Consider the following 17,338-nt stretch of genomic DNA (forward strand, 5'->3'; position numbering starts at 1 on the left):
GCAAAGTTGGTTAAATAGTGACACAGCCTTCGGTTATTTATGCTAGGTTTCCCCAATACTGTGAGCTATCTCCTACACTCTTCTGCATAACATATCATATGTTGAATAGTATACGAGATGCAGTATAAAACGGCCAACTTGTAGAACAGTGCCGGAAGAAGTCTGTATCTTCCTTTGGGAACACTCTTGTGAACGTGCCTGTTTAGATTAATGACACTGGGCTCAGTTTTACGAGTTAAGCAAAGAAATCTAAATCTAAATTTAAAAAACCATTTCATAATTTAAAAGTGTAAAACGCTTTGTTCTTACTGTAAAACAAGTATGAGCAAGTATTAAAATAATAAGCATTAATTCCAATTTAAATTTATATCTAGTATATATTCACAATTTTAGGATACAACCTCACTCTATATCGATCGCTTTCCGACCTCGTTTCTATTATAGGTACTACTCCGAATATCCCCCGATTAAATTTAAAATAAAACCCCGATCAACGTCGAAAAGTCGTTGTTGTGGGCAGAAGGGACCAACCTACCACTAACGGCTTCGTTTCCAATATTCAGTCTATCTCTTACTTGAGATAAAAATCGAAACTATCGTTCACTTCTCTGTCCCAATAAACTTATCGACGGTAACTCAATGGGACTACGTAGAGCTTACCAGCGATAGAAGTTTGTATGGAAATTGCAATTCACGCGTCCCAATACAAGGCGATAAGAATGACTTGTCGGGTATATTGGGACAGCTTCAGATTATTGACAGCAAATTACTGACAGTAGAAGGTAGTAATTTATCTCTATCTGTAGATAGTATATTGGGAACGGCCGCAAGTCAGTTACGAGACAGCTGCCATAAAAATCATGAATGTATCTGTAAGTTAAATTGAACTGACGTCGCTCGTTCAGTTCAGTTTCAAAGTCACAAACAGCGGTCAATATCCGATAAGTGAACGGTTATCTCTCTATCTCTTCGTATTAACTGAACTAAGTTAACAATATTACAAACAGCTCACTTAATATTATAAAAAATACGCAGAATTTAAACTTAAAACGGACCGAGCCCTCTAGTTGAGTCACTTTTGAAGCAGATAATTGGGGTAAAAAATAGTTTGACTAAGCGAAATATTTCTCACTCCTCGGCTCACCACGAAGTGTTTGAACTAACTACATAACATATTATTAGAAATACTTTTTAGGGTGCCGTACCCAAAGGGTAAAAACGTAACCCTATTACTAATACTTCGCTGTCCGACCGTCTGTCAGCAGGCTGTATCTCATGAACCGAAATAGTTAGACGGTCGAAGTTTTCACAGATGATATATTTCTGTTGCTCTAAAATTTAATGGGGCTCCCATGCAACAAATGTAATTTTTATAAAAATACTAGCTGACCCAGCAAACGTTAACGATAATTGCCGATATTAAAATCGCGATAAAAAAGTAACTGTTGATCGTAGATGGGTGAAAATTTGAAGTTGTATGTATTTTTTAATGCTGACTCATAATCAAATAAATTAAAAAAAAATCCTGTGGACCACCCTTAACATTTAGGGGGATGAAAAATAGATGTTGACCTACCCAATATGCACTCAAAATTTCATGAGAATCGGTCAAGCCGTTTTGGAGGAGTTCAATATTTAACACCGTGACACGAGAATTTTATATATTAGATGTTTTTTATAGATTTTGTTTTTATAAGTAACGATAAGGAACCCTTCGTGCGCGAGTCCGGCTTGCACATTGCCGGCTTATTTTAATTTGATATTTTGAAAAATTACACCCATAAGAGATGGAACAGATTTGAAGGTTCGTATTATAAACGGTATTATAAAAATATACTCAAAATTATGCTGAGGTAAAATAGGGTTCGGATACTAGATAATTATTTGAATGCTAGCCCCCTTATTCATAATGGTCCGCTAACTTTAAACAGCCGCTTAGGAGTGTTTTTTCTCATTCTGACTTAGGTCAATAGAAGAAGACAGAGTGAGAATTAGCAATGCTTTAAGTTAGCAGACTATTATGAATAAGGGGGTAAGTGTTTACTAAAGTTCTTGTAGGTTTTTCTTTCTTTATGGTTACGACTGTGTCTAGGTGAAAATGTATTAGTACTACACTTAAATATACCAATAACTAAAAAAAAAAATATTATATTAGGCGTTACTTTACCAACGTTTACGTTAAATCCATAATTATACAAATGATTTAAGTCTTCTTTAGTGTTAATTCCGCCAATATTTGTCTTTAAAACAATTCGACACGTGTCTCGCATCTACACGAGGCATCCTCAGGACGTGACGTCTCGCCAAAATCTGGCACGAGACATTAACACTAAAGAAGACTTAAATCATTTGTATACCAATAACTTATTGAACACTTATTAAATTCAAGTATCCAATAAAATTTAACTCCGTTTTATATTATTATAAGTCCTTTTTATACAGTTAATAACTTAAATAATAGCGAAAGCTATACTTAAGTACTGAGCAACTGTCAATTTTTTACAGAAAATTCAAACTAGTATTAAAATTCTAGTAACATTAAAGTCAGACAAATAATGTCTGGATTGGGGAAGGTCGCGCGTCTAGAGGTCGAACAAGGGGACGTGCGTGCCAAGTTTAAGTGAATAAGGCTCGGTATCCACCAAAGAGGAGAGGAGAGGAGATGTATTTTGTCTCCTCTCCACTCAGCTTTGGTGGAAACGGGTCAAGCGGAGAGAAGAGGAGACGTCTCATATGTCTTTTTTTAATGCCAATACGAGACGAGACGAGCAGGACGTTCAACTGATGGTAATTGACACGCCCTGGCCATTACAAATGCAGTGCCTTCCAGGATTCTTGAAAAACCCAAAAACTCTGAGCGGCACTACACTTGTATAAATGTGCAAGTACAATATTGTATATTTTTATTAAAAAGAGCGCAAAAAAAGAATGCTGGGAGAGTTTCTTGCGCCACTTCTTCTTTCTCAGAGCGCCATTTTGCTTCTGAAGCGGTAGTATTATCTAGTATATTTGAAATGACATCATAAAGAATTCTAAAGGAATCAATGTTGAGAAAAAATATGCCTTTTATGCCTTTTATTGCGCTCGTCACCCTGAGACATAAGATGTTAAGTCTCATTTGCCCAGTAATTACACTAGCTACGGCGCCCTAACACAGTAATGCTTACACATAGCTGCATCACGGTAGAAATAGGCGCCGTTGTGGTACCCATTATCCTGTGCAAAGGAGCCCACTGTCTATAGAATTTTTTGCCGCGTCGAGCGATCAAGCGGCGCGGCGGAGCGGAGATGCGTGAAGGCACGCCCCTTTCCCCCGCTGCCTTCTCCCCGCAACTCGCACACCCTAAAGCGTTTTCTTTCATAGTTTGTGTCTGTTCCTCATGTATGTACATGTGATAGACATATGTATAGGTATTACAAACAATAAGATTGAAATTATATTTAACTAGGTGTACCCATGCACAATACAAGTAATGGTACAGTAGCGTAACTCAGCGGTCTCCTTGAAATTTTTAACTACATCTGGGCTGAGCGCTAGGGTTGGTAGATACAAAAATATTGACGACGCGAACTGCGCGACGCAGTTAATTTAACTCAGACATCGACCAGTCTCGGCGGCGCGCGTAGGGCGTGGCACTTAATTGTTTTGACTCCCCAAGATTGCTTAGCGACCGTGTGATTCGTGTGTATGTGTGCGTGCGATCAATTCGGGCGCTCTAGTATGACGTTAAGTTTGCCCTGTGCTTCTCCGGGGCGTAAAAGAATAGGGGAGTCCCAGACCCAAGTTAGGATATCATCCCCACTATCTGGATGTCAGCCTTCTCCCCGCACCTCGCACACCCTAAGAGACCCCGCAAACTGCTGACTTGATCGGCCGATAGTTTGGTTGGTTTCTTAATCAGTATGAAGATGCATGAGAGTGCGCACGTTATAACGATTCGGTATTGGCCGACAAAAAAGTTTGATGGGCTACACGATTGCCTTCAAACTGAACCGTCAGCAAACTATCGGCCGACTCTTAAATCAGTACAGCGCTCTTCTAGGCGCGCACACCACCGATTGTTTAGTCGGCCAGACTCATCAATAGCCGATTTAAAACTAATAGCGAATCGTCCCTAAAACTGTCGGCCGATAGTTGTCTAGTGTGCGCACTCATCACAGACCCAACTGTTTAGTCGGGCCAGTGTGCGCACTCAACAGCCGAACTTAACCAAACTATCGGCCGATCGAAAGTCTGCAGTTTGCGGGGTCTCTAAAACTGGCGGCCGATAGTTGTCTAGCGTGCGCACTCATCACAGACCCAACTGTTTAGTCGGGCCAGTGTGCGCACTCAACAGCCGAACTCAACCAAACTATCGGCCGATCGAAAGTCTGCAGTTTGCGGGGTCTCTAAAGCGTTTTCATAAGCACAGCTCACATCTCCTCTCCGCACTGGTGGAGACCGGGCCTAACTTGCAAAGCTTTCAATATTTTTTCTGACATTCCCGTCCAAGCACGAATAAAAACTTTGTTTTTGTGCATAACGTCGTCGTTACTTCAGGATAACATGATGATTCTCGAATTATTTTTAGTACCTACTTTATTTTGTCATCAAAATTTTGTGAGTTTTCTTTGAGTGTTAATTCCGCTTAGATTAGTCTTGAATCAATTCGACACGTGCCACAAGACTCGTGGCGAGCCAACATCTCCTGAGGATGCCTCGTGTATCTAGAGGCGACAAAATATCAAACACTCCCTCCTTTGTGTAAAATGTGTGTCAATATTACTATATTATTATTACTACTCAAGAAAACTCACAATAATTGGACAATTATGGATATCCGCAAAATAACGCCTATATAATAATTTTTATTTTGTCACATATTTAGCTGTTAGATTAGATTTATTACTTCCCCCTTTAACAGCGCATTTTCCTCATTTCAAGTGATTCATCATTATTGCCAATTATATTAATATAACGCTGCTACGTTATTTATTTTATTATTTATTTACACTATTAATCATTTACAGAAAGAATCTTAAAAGCTAACATAGTCCCGCAAAACTGTTTGGACAGTTTGTCTGCAGGATCAAGTCTCTTGTATACATTAATGCTTATTAGAACATTGATTTTATACAAGTGTAATTAACAAATATTGTATTATTAATTAATTAATAAATATACGTGTTTTAGTATGAATTACGTACTTAATTGAAGTCACAAATAACTGTTTTATTTGCCTGATAAATAAATTTTACTAATTTAATATACCTGTCATTCGAAAATTACGCAATCATCTAGTTGTCATATCATCCCCACCAACTGGATGTGTGTCCTCCACAGTGCGGTTTTCAAGGAGCTTTCTTCCACGTACTACAACGCTGTAGAATGAGCTTCCTTGTGCGGTGTTTCCGGGACGATACGACATGGGTACCTTCAAGAAAAGCGCGTACACCTTCCTTAAAGGCCGGGCAACGCTCTTGTGATTCCTCTGGTGTTGCAAGAGAATGTGGGCGGCGGTGATCACTTAACACCAGCTGACCCGTACGCTCGTTTATCCTCCCATTCCATAAAAAAAAAGTTGTGAGAAAAAAAACTCTTCGCTGAACTTGCCACTAGTGGCTCACCCCAGCTTTGTACAAGACGAATTTGATAGTATAAGAATTGAAAAACAATGTGACACACGTTTACGCAAATTATGTAGTCCGGAATTAGGCATAGTCTAGCACTGTAGTAAGTACCATGGCAAGACAACTATATATTATATACAGTATAACAACAATAGAATCACACATCCATATTTATTATATAAATATATGCAGCAAACGGGTATCGAAACCGGGAACTAATCACTGGACTATAATATATGAGTGACAAATAATTATAATTAACGCAGGGATCTCGAAATTTATTTCCACGGCACTAGTGAACGAATTTTAAAATGGGCCATTTAGTTTTTTTTAGTTACAACATACAAAAATACATATGTACAAATCTTTACAATTTATAATAGTAAAGTATAATATTATAAGTATAAGATTTGTAAGAATAACATCTCAAGTCAATTTCCTAATATGCAAATACTAGGGTTGAGCAGGTTATCAACTGTAAAGTAGATCCTGTAGATGAAGCCACAACCTGAGAGTTGAACAAAGCATACAAGATTTTATAACGATACGTCAATCGAACGGTTAGCTCAGTTGGAAGAGCACTCGCACGGAACGCGAGAGGTCGCGGGTTGGAGTCCCGCATAGTTCATAAAATTTTATTTTCAAATTTTATTCGTGTACTAGCTGACCCAGCAAACGTTGTATTGCCGATATTAAAATCGCTATACAAAAGTAACTGTTGATCGTAGATGGGTGAAAATTTGAAGTATGTATTTTTTAATGCTGACTCATTATCAAACAAATTTAAAAAAAATGTCAAAAAAATATAAAAAAAAAATTCGTGTGGACCACCCTTAACATTTAGGGGGATGAAAAATAGACGTTGTCCGACTCTCAGACCTACCCAATATGCACTCAAAATTTCATGAGAATCGGTCATGCCGTTTCGGAGTACTTCAAAGTTTAACACCATGACACGAGAATTTTATATATTAGATTAATCCTAAACTGAGGGTTATCACTCGAAAAACAATTAATGTAACAAGTACAAAATAAACAACAAAACCCGCTCGCAACAAATGAGATATGAACGCAATAGTGACATAATTAGGGCGAGTCAATATTATTAGGTTACACCTTATCAGCGAGTGGAGAAATAAACGTGTAATCAAAGTGTACTGTTAAGTAAATGAACCTTTTAGTAATAATAATTATTATTATTGAGTAATACTGTACACTAGATACGTATTAAATAAATAAGCAGACATTGGTATAACTATTGCAAAGGACAAAATTAATTGGCCCGACCTAATTAAGTAATACCATAGGTATAAATACATATCTAATACTGAGACACTGTTACACAATTAATTATCTAGCCCTAAACTAGGTTTAGCCAGTCCTATGGGTGTATAAGACGTTATATTTAAGACTCTTAGAAATAAAGAAAAAAAATTATTTTGAAACGTATAAGTAAGTAGTTTTGTACAAAGACATAACTTAAAAAATTAATATAAACTTTAGATTGATAAACAAGCAAAAAACAAAAAGACTGAAATATTTCTATTATTTATATACGATTCAAAAAAATGGTCCCAACTCAGCATATTGCTGGTTTGAAAACCATCGCTGGTCTTCCGTTGGGCCATTTTGTATATACTAAGATCTTGTTGTAAAAAAATGTGTGTGTACTTATGTATGCACGCAAGAAGTTATACTTCTTTGGCCTAACAAAGCAAAAATCCTTAAAATTATTTATTCCTCGTGCGCTTGTAGAAAGAACAATAATGTAAAAATCTTGCAACGATGGCTTTAACAATTAATTATTAAATAACGAATGCGGCTGTACGGGCTTGAACCCTTTGCCTATCCGAATAATCGACGAAGAAACCAAAACAAAAATAACGAAGGTCGCAAGAATGTCAGAAAATTTTAGGAACCAACTTCATCACCCTGTTACTTTTGTGTTACAGTGATGCGCGCGCATCTTAAAATTTCACTCTCAACATTTTTACATAACGCGCTCAAGTAGTATAACATCAACAAGTCGAAAAAATCGCGGCGAACTGTAAGCCCCAATTTTTCAGCAAACGCACGCACACTAAAACAAAGTAAATGACGTATCGCGAGTGTAAGACATAGCTTGTAATACACACTAAAGTGATGTCCGCTGGTAAGTTCGAGGTTCCTAGAATCAATAACTACTACGGAGATAGAACTTTGAAAAAACGCCTACCTTATCTATTAAACAGCTTGCCTGAGGACATCCGACTAGAAATCATTTTTTTTATCAATATTTGTTAATTACACGTGTATAAAATCAATGTTCTAATAAGCATTAATGTATACAAGAGACTTGATCCTGCAGACAAACTGTCCAAACAGTTTTGCGGCACTATGTTAGCTTTTAAGATTCTTTCTGTAAATGATTGATAGTATAAATAAAAATATTTTTTTATAAAAATAAACCTGGCCTGTTTTCATGCGTTATCTAACAACAAGAGGCTCTATCTAGATTATATAAGGGTTCAGCATTACTTCGTCGACCTTCTAATACTTGTACTTTAAGGGTAGAAGTGAACAACTACCACCAAACAAACAGAATATAAAAATCCCAATTAAAAACGAGTTTTAATACAGCGGCTGATTATAAAATTATATCAAGAATGCATAATAGAGACGTAAAACTCTATATTTATTTGAACTTCGCGTATTACTTAAACAAGTTTTTGAGCCATCTCGTATAGGTTATTTGTTTCTGATATTAATGTTACGTTACCAGTCCTTCAAATCCTTTGCACAGGATTATATGTCTCAAGTTGTTGACGAGTGCAATTGTAGTGCCGCTCAGAATTTTTGGGTTTTTCAAGAATCCTGAACGGCACTGCATTGTAATGGATAGGGCGTATCAATTACAATCAGCTGAACAGCTGAACAGCTCGTCTCGTCCCTTATTTTTCAATAAAAAAAAGTTTGTGTCTGTTCCGCATGTATATGTACATGTGATAGACATACAAACAATGAGATTGAAATTATATTAAACTAGGTGAACCCATGCACAATACAAGTAATGGTACAGTAGCGTAACTCAGCGGTCTCCTTGAAATTTATAACTACATCTGGGCTGAGCGCTAGGGTTGGTACATACAAAAATATTGACGACGCGAACGGCGCGACGCAGTTAATTGAACTCAGACATCGACCAGTCTCGGCAGCGTACGGCGTGGCATTTAATTGTTTTGTCTCCCCAAGATTGCTTAGCGACCGTGTAATTCGTGTGTATGTGTGAGTGCGATCGCTTCGGGCGCACTAGTATGAAGTTAAGTTTGCCCTGTGCTTCTCCGGGGCGTAAAAGAATAGGAGAATCCCAGGCCCAAGTTAGCATATCATCCCCACCATCTGGATGTGTGGCGGTCCTCCACAGTGCGGTTTTCAAGGAGCTTTCTTTCACTGTGGAATGAGCTTCCTGATGCGGTGTTTCCGGGACGATACGACATGGGTACCTTCAAAAAAAAAGCGCGTACACCTTCCTTAAAGGCCGGCAACGCTCTTGTGATTACTCTGGTGTTGCAAGAGAATGCGGCGAAGGTGATCACTTTACACCAGGTTACATACGCTCGTTTGTCCTCCTTTTCTATAAAAAAAAACAGTTAAAGTACTGTTCCATTACTGTACTGTGACCCATGCATACTTCACTTTGGCTTATTCTTGTATAAGGACAATGTGTATACAATATTGAATAAAAAAAAACGTGAAACGGAATCCAGAAAATAAGTCTATAACCAACGACGCAGAATGCTAGTTGTCCGATACCTATATGTTGAGAAGTTTGTGCGTAGTACGTTATTGCGCCTTAAATAAAACTCGTCGTCATTTATAACAGACTTCAAAAATGGATGGAGGTTTGTTATTCCACTGTACTTACTTGTCAATTTGAAATAGTTTTTTCGTGTGAAAGGGGGGTATACACCCAAATTGGTTTCATTGTAAAAAGGTTTGCGATTGAAATTATTATATTTTCAACAACAAAAGTAGCATACAAAATGTATCATTAAGTATATTAATAAAAATGTAACTTCTACGCAAAAATCGAATGTAAAAACACAGTCCAGTGGGAGGCTCCTTTGCACAGGAAGCCGGCTAGATTATGGGTACCACAACGGCGCCTATTTCTGCCGTGAAACAGTAATCTGTAAACATTACTGTGTTTCGGTCTGAAGGGCGCCGTAGATAGTGAAATTACTGGGCAAATGACACTTAACATCTTCTGTCTCAAGGTGACGAGCGCAATTGTAGTGCCGCTCAGAATTTTTGGGTTTTTCAAGAATGCATTGTAATGGGTGGGTCGTATCAATTACCATCAGCTGAACGTCCTGCTCATCTCGTCTCTTATTTTCATAAAAAAACGTTACAATTACACGCGTTTGAATCCTTGAAAAAGTGTTTTATTTAAAAGAACCAACTAAATTCAAGGGCAATGAAAATAGTACCAACTAATCTGACGATGAAGAAGATAGGTATAGAATCACGTATCCTAGCCGTGATTGGACTTATTAGAGTTGTTATGAAATGTACTCATTATATACTACATAATAACATAATATTATAAAACAGTCTTCCCCCGCGTCTGTCTGTCTGTTCACGATAAACTCAAAAACAACTGCACCGATTTTCATGTTGTTTTCACTATAGATAGCGTGGCCCTCGAGGAAGGTTTTAGTATTTAATTTATTAAGTTTTTGTATACATTAACGATATTTGTTAGGAGTGTCAATGTCGGAGAAAATAAGCCGTCTGGGAGCTTTCAACGAAAGCGCTGTCTAAACCATATGGTATATGTCTATCTCTTAAGAAAAAAATGCTAAATCCATTTTAATACTTAAAAACATTATACAGTGGTAACGTAAAAGCTATTTACACAAATGCGATATTAATCCTCATCTTTTCGCTAGCTAGCTTTCGAATAGCTACTTCATTCCCGTATATTTTCATAATTTTTTTTCTATTAACAGAACAGCGTCAGCGGGTCAGCGAGTATTATACTAAACACCTTTTCTTATGATTTTAATGGTATTGTCCCACATAACAATTCCTACTTTTTCGAGTTACAGTTTTTCGAGTTAGAGTACATAATCGGTTGCCGTATTAGGTAACTCTAATGTGTAAAAAACACTATACAAATACATGATGGTCATTACTAATAACTAATCACTTAGACCAATATTATTTATTATATTAAGTAATTTTTAATTTTATCTAAGCACCAAATTCAAAATTATTTCTACATAATATATAATTAAAATAAAGTAGGTTAATAATTACCTTACTTGTTTTAAAAAAAAATAAGTATTTTTTTATAAACACTTGCTTCTGCTAATGTATTGGTTAATACACGTGTCTAGACGCTACGACAATTGAGATAATCAGCTGACAGTAAGTGGCTAGCCTGAGCCTGACTTAAAATACGGATGCCTTGGTTAACATGTTTCTAAAACTTTATTATTGTATGTATATTCACCACTCAAAAGGCAGGACACAGAAAAAAACTCGCGCGTCCTATCATGAATTGCCCCGCACTTAAAAAACATTCCGTGACTAATTTCGGTCGTATATACACTCGCGAGTATACATTACCCGCTCCAAAAATACCTGTACGGAATAAAACGCGTGATCCTTGCCACTGATATGTTAATTTTATTACAGCAACTCAAAAAACTCAACCGGTCCACTTTCCAAATGGGCCAAAGTGCCAGACGCTTTTTATTACAATTTTGACAACACACACACACTTAGTATCGCTACGGAACAAAAACTTATCAAAACGATTTACTTCCATTGGACAATTACTTCGCTGACATCTAAAATTATTTATATATAGATTTTGTTTTTCTAATCTGTTACACCGTGAGTGATCAAATGCAATAAAAGCATATTATTATCGGCAGAGCCAAGAGCAACATTGACGCCGCGGCTATATAAAAAAATTAATGCAAATCTGGTAATTTCGTAGGAAAATTTGAAAGTTGATATTAGTTTATTATTAGTACGTACGACCGAAAAGTTTAAATAAGTTTGAGAGGCACTTACGATCGGATTTGGTTGAGTGCGGTGCACCAGCCGATAGCTTGGACGCTGCCGATTAGCTGTGCTATCTGGAGCTAGAAGTCCAACGTGTAAGGTGCCGGCACGCGAACGATCGCTTATCAATCGGTGGAAGCGTCACGTCTCGCGGGCAAGCAACGCTCGAGTGCCGGCGCGCGAGGTAGACTCTTGTAAACAAATAGCTGGTGGGGGCCCCGCCAAAAAGCCTGGCCGAATCACGCCGCTAACTTACGTCACTATCGCTGATACGTATAAATTACCGGCTCTATCATACTAAATTCTCGCGTTCAATTGGAATTTGCTCCATAGTGTCTAGAACTGACTGGCCTAGTTATGAGACTAACGCTGGAAACTAAAGTTACAGTGTGAGAAATCAGTATGTAGAGAAGGTTATTAAATTTACGAATGCGATGCCTATCGAGCTTGAGGATCACCTGATTAATGAGTGATCACCACAACCCGTTCTCTCTTAAAACGGCACAGTAATGGGATGTCGGACTTAACGCATACGAATGCACGCCGTTTTCGAACGCACCAATGCCATCTTGAACTTGACAGGTAATTCGTTCATAATAGTTTGGACGTGGATTCAAAAACTTGACCTCTTATCTAAAGTTTTTCCATCGAAGTCCCTCATGGTCTCGCGTTTTTGGGATACTTTTCCAATTTACTGTTGCCATATTGTCCACACAGCAAATATTTCTAGAAGGGAAGCCTTAATTTAGATACACCTGGTATAATTAATAGCTCCGACCACTTGACACCGTTGCGACATCAGAAGGTGCTGATGCAATAGCGACGCCATTCCGAGCATGTTAGGCAACAAATCTTTCCGGATTGATGCCAGAAAAACTTGATTAACTTACGTAGATAAACTAATCTACCGATAAAACAAGTACAATCCTTACGTACATTCGATGTTTCAATACCTACTCTGAAATGTTTTCGTTATCTGCGATACCAAAACTTCCGGAGGGATTCTCCAGGAATGCTAAGTCTGGTACCGTACTGAATTAGATAGTGTTTTCCTTATCTGCGATACCAAAACTTCCGGAGGGATTCTCCGGGAATGCTAAGTCTGGTACCGTACTGAATTAGGTAGTCTTTTTCATTCCGTCTCTGGGGTGGCAATAGAACTCCCGAGAGCAAACAGGTCGAACGGAACCATTCCGGGCGTGCCAGCCTATTTCGGTTGAGTCCCTTAAGACGCAACATAACACAAGTAACAGGCTTCAAAGCACGAAAGAATTTAGTCTTGGTAAAAGTAGACCTGCAGATATGGAAAAACATATATACATACATACCCCTGTATGCGGAGAATAGGGGCTTCTATTTGTGACGGCCTTGCCATTGAAATTAAACTTTGCAGACATTGTTATGTTAGTGCCGGATAGGTGGCGCTGATGGCAGTGATTTTTATCTTTTGAACCATACCAAAGATTATTATTATAATAGTACAAGTACAGAAGGCTCACTCCGCAAAAGGAATAGGAACTCATACGGCGATATAATATAGTGCAATTTAGATCGGGCAGCGCTAATAACCTAAATTTATACTCACCTAGAGAATGCCTCTCTTTCTATCAAGTGACTCTTGTCTCTTCTGACGACGTTAGGGTTATTTTCTTTAGCTAAAATAATTTTATCTGAATAATTACTTATTTAATACTTACACATTAAATAAGTACCGACATACTAAACTAAAACCTGATCTTTTTTGAAATAATGTAAATCTGTCCTCTTTAAATTTCTTAAGAACTCGCCAACTCACCACTTGGCTATTTAATGGTCTCCGATTTAAGGTTCTATCATAAAGATAAGGAAAGTAAGTGAAATAATCTGAATTGGATTTAAATAATTGATCACTTCCGCCGGTGACCAGCTGCAGTGATCTTATACTGAAGTTAATGATGCATCACATTAATTACTCAATTGCTATTATGCATTACATATGACGTTGATTTATCAATAACGTTTTGTATTTCACGATATTTTAAGTCAAAAGGTTTAGATTACATGGTTTTGGAAGGAAATTCAACGGTTGGAAGGAATTACAGGACGTTGCCAGCCGCTTAGGCAAGTTGGAAACACCGCAAAAACGAAGAGCATACGACAGTTTGCATAAACGTGAAAGAAATTCTAGAACACCGAACTGAGCACAAACGATTCACATACAAATATTGATAGATTGGTCGCGTGTAGTATGGTGATAGATTTTTAACGATTAAAAAAATGCCAACAGCTCTTAGGGCCAGTTGTCACACTACGAATACAGACACGTTTCTGTTAACTATGGCGCTAACTATAGTTAAACCATAACAAGACATTAGTGTTGACGTACGTTAAATTATAACGATTACGGTAACCATTTTCATTCTCTCAGTTATGGAGTGTAGAGACAAGGAGAATCATCGGTGTATATATGAAAAAGTGTCCGTCAAAATGCGATAAATTAGGGTGGCCCCAGAGTAGCATCAGGGTAAATCTTAAAAGAAGTCCCAAATATAAAATAATAATAATCACTCTAGCTGCACGTTTCCCTATAATAATTCTTTATTTAATGTTCTATTAACTACATTATTTTGTACAACGTAAGTTGTTGAAATTTTCAATAATTAACTACTTTCGTCGACAATAATATTAATTTTTTTAACTCGGCATACCTACTTCAATTCGTTTACAATTGCTACATTCACCATACTGTGCCTACACAGGGTGTTATGGTATGAAGACGTATTTATTTATTTATAAATAGACCAGCGCCATTGTGGAAGCTTTTTGAACTGTTACTGTAACTGCATAAGCTGGACACTTTTTCAACTTTTCTCCCATATGAGATGATTCTTCTTGCCTCTATCCTACATACTCTCAGTAAAAAATATAGATTCTCAATTTTTGAACTCTTGATGATAGTTCTTCTGATTATGATACAAAAGTAGTAGAGAGATATAAAAAAGTATAAAAAAATCTTTAATTAATCTGGATATATGGGATGACAAAGAATTTATCTCGAAATACCGAGTGTCAAAGGAAGTAGCTTTATTAACCAGTGGGAGGCTCCTTTGCACAGATTGCTGGCTAGATTATGGGTACCACAACGGCGCCTATTTCTGCCGTGAAGCAGTAATGTTTAATGTGTGTTTCGGTTTGAAGGGTGCCGTAGCTAGTGAAATTACTGGGCAAATGAGACTTAACATCTTATGTCTCAAGGTGTCGAGCGCAATTGTGGTGCCGCTCCGAATTTTTGGGTTTTTCAAGAATCCTGAGCGACACTGCATTGTAATGGGCAGGGCGTATCAGTTACCATCAGCTGAACGTCCTGCTCGTGAAGTTCCTTATTTTCATAAAAAAAAATAATAACACAACAAATTCAGGATGAAATAAAATGTAGATGTAGTGGATAGCCACGGACAAGTAAGCTCTTTTCAAAACCACATATATCCTTAGGTAATTTGTTATGATTTTAAAGTGATAACCCACACTTCTAGGATTAATACACAAATTAAATTTGAAAACAAAATTTTATGAACGATGCGGGTCTCTGGGAACCAGAGAGTTGAACAAAGCATACAAGATTTTATGACGATACGTCACTCGAACGTTTGGCTCAGTTGGCCTCTTGCGTTCCATGCGAGTAGAGTAGTCTTGGGTTCGAATCCCGCATCGTTCATAAAATTCCGTTTGCAAATTTTATTTGTAAAATTTTATGAACGATGCGGGAGTCTGGGAACATGAGAGTTGAACAAAACATACAAGATTTTATGACGATACGTCACTCGAACGTTTGGCTCAGTTGGCCTCTCGCGTTCCATGCGAGTAGAGTAGTCTTGGGTTCGAGTCCCGCATCGTTCATAAAATTCCGGTTTCAAATTTTATTTGTACGTATATCCTTAGGTGTTTTTTGGCCCAAGATTGTACTAAATATTTATAAGCTTAGTAAACGGCAGAAAATTTAAAAGAACCTGAATAATGTTTGCCATATAAATACGGTATATATTACCCACCTCTGAATTATTGTAAATACTTACCGTCGTATTGTAAATTATGATAAAATACAATCGTATAATAATTCAGACGAAACGATGTCCAATTTTTGTGTTCTATTTATTTTGGAGTTATACTTCTTTAGGCACGTTATGAAAAAATTATGAGAGTGAAATTTCAAGTTGCGCACGCATCATTGTAACACAAAAGTAACAGGTTGAAGTTGTTTCCTAAAATTTACTAACGTTTGCGACAATCGTTATTTTTTTTTGGTTTCTTCGTCCATTATTAGGCATATTATAGGCAAAGGGTTCAAGTCCGTACAGCCGCATTTGTTATTTAATAATTAATTGTCAAAGCCATCGTTGCAAGATTTTTACAATATAGTTATTTAAACAAACGTAGAATAGCACGAGGAATAAATAATTTTAATGATTTTTGCTATGTTAGCCCTAAGAAGTATAACTTCTTGCAAGCATACATAAATACCCACACTTTTTTGGATGTCAGATAATATGACAATGTCCGGCACAGAATTAGATTAGAATTAGATATATATCTAATATATAAATGTAGCATGTCGCGGTGTTTGTAGTTTAACTCCTTCGAAACGGCTTGACCGATTCTTATGAAATTTTGAGTGCATATTGGGTAGGTCTGAGAATCGGACAACATCTATTTTTCATCCCCCTAAATGTTAAGGGTGGTTCACGCCATTTTTTTTTTATTTTTTGGATTTTTTTTAAACTTGTTTGATTATTAGTGAGCATTAAAAAACAACTTCAAATTTTCACCCATCTACGATCAACAGTTACTTTTGTATCGCGATTTTAATATCAGCAATACAACGTTTGCTGGGTCAGCTAGTTAGCGTATATATTAACCTCACAGCCCGAAAATGTGTAATAATTTTGATTTGTCAATGTGTGTGTTAGCTAGTTGTTTAATATTCAAAATACTTAGGATCTAATGTCGAGCGTGGCTGACTGTTTATGACTTGTCAAACAAAATCGGTAACAATAGATTCGCTTTCCTTTTCTATCTTATCTATCTCCGTTACAGATATTATTCTCTCTCGCAAGCTTCGTTTGTCTATACGCTAGTATATTGTAATTATATGATGTCTGCTAACCCTCACTCTCAACTTTTAATGGTCTTCATGACAAAGAATGTCACTTGATGTTAGGAGAAAGCGCCAATTGCAGGCAAAATCTGGTAAAAGAACTGGTGAATTCGTCACAGTGTGTTCTATATTTAAATTTGAATAAAAAAAATAATTTACTTACTAGTAGTATTGCTATTTACTAGGCTCATATCTAATGTATAGAATATTAGTCTCTATTTGTCTTTTAGCCAATTACGTACACCAATAATGTACCGTTAGTATTGAATCGATTTGGAATACTCGTAGCGAGAGACATACAATTAAAAAAAACTTGTTGGTTTGTAAAAATATTCCCTTCGATTGACCACTACTGTATATTACTGAGATTAGTATGGATTTTACGTGGAAAAAAGGGCTTATTTAATGCATTTATATTTCTTTTACTCGCCATTGTTATATCTACCTGATTGCCCTAGCTAGGGGACAGAGAAAGAAAAAAATAATTTAAGCGCTCCGCGAACTGAAAAAGTTTGAAGAAGCCTGCATTAATGTGATAAA

At 37.0% G+C, this 17,338-nt stretch overlaps 1 protein-coding gene across 2 annotated transcripts in view; it reads right to left on the reverse strand.

The window, feature by feature from the left end:
* LOC126976385 (solute carrier organic anion transporter family member 74D) overlaps positions 1-17,338 on the reverse strand; it is a 103,374-nt gene that overhangs the window by 77,235 nt on the left and 8,801 nt on the right. The window contains exon 1 of one of the 2 annotated variants that reach the window (XM_050824691.1): positions 11,677-11,773. The exons of the other annotated variant lie outside the window; for it this stretch is intronic. The gene's annotated coding sequence lies outside the window, so the exon portion shown is untranslated. Of the gene's footprint in view, positions 1-11,676; positions 11,774-17,338 lie in introns of those variants that run through there. 2 annotated transcript variants of the gene reach the window in all.

Source organism: Leptidea sinapis, chromosome 40 (assembly GCF_905404315.1).
Source record: "Leptidea sinapis chromosome 40, ilLepSina1.1, whole genome shotgun sequence".
Classification (NCBI taxonomy): domain Eukaryota; kingdom Metazoa; phylum Arthropoda; class Insecta; order Lepidoptera; family Pieridae; genus Leptidea; species Leptidea sinapis.